The sequence below is a fragment of the Microtus ochrogaster genome, chromosome 2 (assembly GCF_000317375.1).
Source record: "Microtus ochrogaster isolate Prairie Vole_2 chromosome 2, MicOch1.0, whole genome shotgun sequence".
Taxonomy (NCBI): Eukaryota; Metazoa; Chordata; class Mammalia; order Rodentia; family Cricetidae; genus Microtus; species Microtus ochrogaster.
The window spans coordinates 23,431,983-23,436,271 of NC_022010.1; the positions used below are offsets into that span (position 1 = coordinate 23,431,983).

Below are 4,289 nucleotides of genomic sequence, written 5' to 3' on the forward strand. Positions count from 1 at the left end.
CGAAAAAAAAAAAAAATTTTTTTTTGGTTGTTGTACTAAGTGTTATCGTCATAGACCACCTTGTACTCTCAACCAGATCGGACACAAGCCACATTCTGGAGCCTGTGTCCTTTCCTCTGCTTTTCTGGAGCACAGACGTCCCTGGCTGCTAAGAGCTCAGACCCGCCCCCCAAATCCTGGGGCCAACTGGAAAGGCGCGACATCAAGGGCGGAGCCAGAGCACCGTTACTAGGCAAACGCGATGGCCCCGCCTCTCCTCTTAACCAATCAAGTGCTTCCACAGCCAGGGCAGGCATGTCGGGTATCACGTGACCTCCTTTCCCGCCTCCACGCTCCCGTCGCAGCCAATCAAAACAGAGATTCTGGTGTGCGCCTGGCGTGCCCCGGCCCGGTCGCCCAGCGGCGCATCTCCCCCGCCCCACCCCCACTCCGCAGGGCCTGCTCGCGGTTCGGTAAACTGGGTTCGCAGCCGGCCTCTGGGCCCCTGAGTGTTCCGCCACGAGCCCCGAGACACGTCTCTTCCCCGGAGGAACTTCCGGAAGCGGAAGTCGTGAGGGAAGCGGCAGCGGAATACGCACCTGAGGGCCCTGCCGTGCGGGCCGCGCCGGGGGTCTGAAGCCTGGGCTGCGCGTGCGCAGCGGCCCCGGTCAGGCGGCGGGAGCGCGCACGGAGAGGGAGGTTGAGCCGGCGGTGCCTCCTCCCCACCGGCCTCTTTACTCTTCTCCTTTTTTATTAGTTTTTTTTTTTTTGTCCTTTTTCCCTTTCTTTTTTTCCCCTTACGTTTGCTTTCCAGAAGGTCGGCTTTCCGCGAGTGTCCGAAGCACCCCCAGGGGGGACGGCCACTTCCGGTGCGCTGCGGCGCGGCTTCCGCGAGGCCACCAGCTGGAGTGCGTGGCGCGGATGTGTTCCCGCGCCGCCTCCTAAATGTGCATGGCCTTCCTTGATCCACGTATATCTTTAAATTTGGCTTTGAGTGCTCTCGCGTGCTTCTGGAGGCCAGAAGTTACCTTTAAAAATTTGTGGCTAGTGCCTGGAATATGTTGATGAGTGGGTCTCCTATCGCTAGATCCTGTGGTCATCGCTTTGGCTGCAAATCCCTTCCTCTCCGGACTTGTCAAAATCAAGTCACTCACCCTTGCAATATGTGGCCTTCCAGGACAGCGATCGGTGGTGGTTTTTGCTCCCACAGCCCTCTTTCCCCCACTCTCTCGGTACTTCAACATTCCTACTTTCTGTCTCGAGTCTGTGGTTTACCCCCAGTGTTCTTCTTAAAAAATAATAAAAGGGGGGCAGGGGGTGTTCTTCTTGAACACGGGGCACAGGACAGACACGACACGGCGGCCCCCACTTGGGTCCACTTTAATGGGGGAGGGAAACACGAGGAAAAGGCAGGACGAGAGAGGGGCCTCGTGTGGCCCTGCCTTTTAACGGGGGGCACAAGGCAATCTGGGAAGAATATCCCACACCTGCGCGCAGGTGTGCGCACAGGCAACCATAGTCCAGGGGGAGTCTGGGAGTTGTAGTTTTCCAAAAGAACAACACCCAGTCCTTGACTCATCTTACCTAGTTTAAGGATTGCTAAACACCGGTTACATAGTTTGTGTTGATTTGTTGTTGCTTTTCAAGGCACGGTTTCTCTGTGTAGCCTTGGCTGTCCTAGAACTTGCTCTGTAGAGCAGGCCGGCCTGGAACTCAAAGAGACATGCCTGCCTCTGCCCTTAAGTGCTGGGATTAAAGACCTGTGCCACCACCGCCCAGTCTAGACCATACCTCTGAACTGGGGATCTATGTAAACAACTGTCTGTTTTGAAATCTCTGCTTGGAAGATGATCGGCCTGTGGGATGACATGGCCCACCCTTGCCCCATCTCCAGCAGTCCTCCCTATTTCTGTCACGGGGTTTCAACCCATGGTGCTTGACCCCATTGGCTTTCTGGGAATAGGAGCAAGTGCCGGGGGACCTGTTTCATTTCCTGATAGTCAGGAAGCAGAAGAAGGGAATGAGAGAAAGGAAAGGGAGGGAGGGAGAGAAGGAGGAAGTAGAGAGAGAGGAAATGAGAAAGGAGAGAAGAGAACAGAGGGGAAAAGGGAGGAGGAGACAGAAAATACAGGCTGACTTTGGGGCTGGAGAGATGGCTCCAAGGTTAAAAGTACCAACTGGTCTTCTGAGGGATCCAGGTTCAATTCCCAGCGCCCACATGGCAGCTCATCACTGTCTGTAACTCCAGTTCCAGGGGACCTGACACCCTCACAGGCATACATGTAGGCAAAACACTAATGTTCATAAGGTAAAAATAAAAATAGTCATCAGCTGGGGATCAGGTTTTCAGTACATGGGCTTTCGGGGAGGATACTTTACCCCAGACCACAATAGCTGCTTAATTTTTTTCCTGTTTTTTTTTTTAATTTTTTTTTAAAGATTTATTTGTCTACGATGTATATAGTATTCTGATTGCACGAATGCCTGCAGGCCTGAAGAGGGCACCAGATCTCATCATAGATGGTTTTGAGCCACCATGTGGTTGCTGGGAATTCCAGGACCTTTGGAAGAGCAGCCAGTGCTCTTAACCACTGAGCCATCTCTCCAGTCCCCCCCCCCTTTTTTTTCCTGTTTTTGAGACAAGATCTCTACTTAGCTCTGGCTGCTCTTAACTGTAGAGCAGGCTGGCCTTGAATTCACAAAGATCTATCTGTCTCTGCCTCCTGACTGCTGGGATTTAGGCTACTACACCTGGGTAAATATATCCTAATTTACAAAAACAAAAACATACCAAAAAACCAAAGCAAGGAAACGGACACACAAGTAGCTGGAGCTCTCTGGAACCTAATTGCACACACATGCACTGCACACACACCCCTAAATCTCAGGAGGCAGAGGCAGGCCAATATCTGAGTTTAGAGCCATTCTGGTGTACACAGCAAGTTGTAGGTCAGCCAGAGCTACATATGGAGATCCTGTTTCAACAGTAATAAGCTACACATTGCAATCATAAAAGATCAGTATCAAGCACGCCTTTAATCCCAGCACTCGGGAGGCAGAGGCAGGCGATCTCTGTGAGTTCGAGACCAGCCTGGTCTACAGACCTAGTTCCAGGACAGGCTCCAAAGCCACAGAAAAACCCTGTCTCGAAAAACCAAAAAAAGAGATCAGTATCAACAAGAAAGGACCAAATAAGAAAAACAAATAATGTTTAGCAACAACAGGCAGAGTGCAGGGCCCGCTCAGGGCGACACCCTCCATGACACACTGGTGAACGCTGCACTAGTGAGCAGGACTCAAGGTTGTCAATGCCATTTATAGTGTCTCTCAGCTCATCGATTTAATGGAACCCCAGTGAGAAAACCCAGTGGGACTTTTTAAAAATGCTGCTTGACAAGATGACTTCTTAGCTTATATGGAAGTAAATGTTATGAATAGCAAAGTCAGGTCTGTGGGAACAGAACAGATCAAAACAGGGGGAGCTGAATGACAACCAGAACACACGTCACAGCAGCAGAAACCTTGTCGAAGAATCGCTGAGCTTTCCCCTCCACCTCTGTTTTTTGAGACCAGGTCTGATGTAGCTCAGGCTAGCCTCACATTCATTATGTAGCCAAGGATGACCAGGAAGTCCTGATCTTCCTGCCTCTACCTCCCAAGTGCTTGGATTTCAGCCTTGCATCCCAATGCTCAGCTTCGTTGTGGCATTTCAAACACTGAGGTTATGTTTGTGGTAGATAATAGATTATTTCGGGGTGATGAAGTATGCATTTGGCCGCATGCAGTGGCACACACCTTTAATCCCAGCACCCTGGAGGTGGAGACACAATCACTGTGAGTTCCAGGCAAGTCAGGGCTATACAGTCAGGTCTTGTTCCAGAAAGAAAGGGAAGTATATCAACAGTTGTTAGTTGCAGGGCGGTGAGATGGCTTGGAGTGTAAAGGTGCTTGTCTTTTGAGTATGACATCCTTGAGTTCATCCTTGGAAACTACACAGTGGAGGGAGAGAATCACTCTCAAAAGATGTTCAATGACTTCCACACCTGTGCTGCGGAGTGCATGCACCCCCCATGTACAAGTGCATAAATGAAATGTATTTCATTATTTTTTTAAATTGAGACTGGGCTTGGAAGTCTTTGCTTGTACTCCTGGCTCCCAGGAGGTAGAGGCAGGAGGATCAGGAATTCAAGCAACATAGTGTTGAGAGGAGGGCGGTGGGCTGTGTCCCACCACCCGGGAGGGCTCCCGGAGCGGCGGGCTGCGTTCCAGCTCAGCTCCGCACAGCTAGATTATGCCCCGAAATAATTACA

The 4,289-nt window shown here is 51.0% G+C and overlaps 1 protein-coding gene across 3 annotated transcripts in view; it reads right to left on the minus strand.

Annotated features, from left to right (window-relative positions):
- LOC102000749 (general transcription factor II-I repeat domain-containing protein 2) overlaps positions 1-1,000 on the minus strand; it is a 37,959-nt gene extending 36,959 nt beyond the window's left edge. For 2 of the 3 annotated variants that reach the window (XM_026787868.1, XM_005344665.2), the window contains exon 1: positions 579-999. The gene's annotated coding sequence lies outside the window, so the exon portion shown is untranslated. Of the gene's footprint in view, positions 1-578 lie in introns of all 3 variants that reach the window. The other variant, XM_026787865.1, reaches the window with a different exon arrangement.
- Between the last annotated feature and the right edge of the window lie 3,289 nt (positions 1,001-4,289).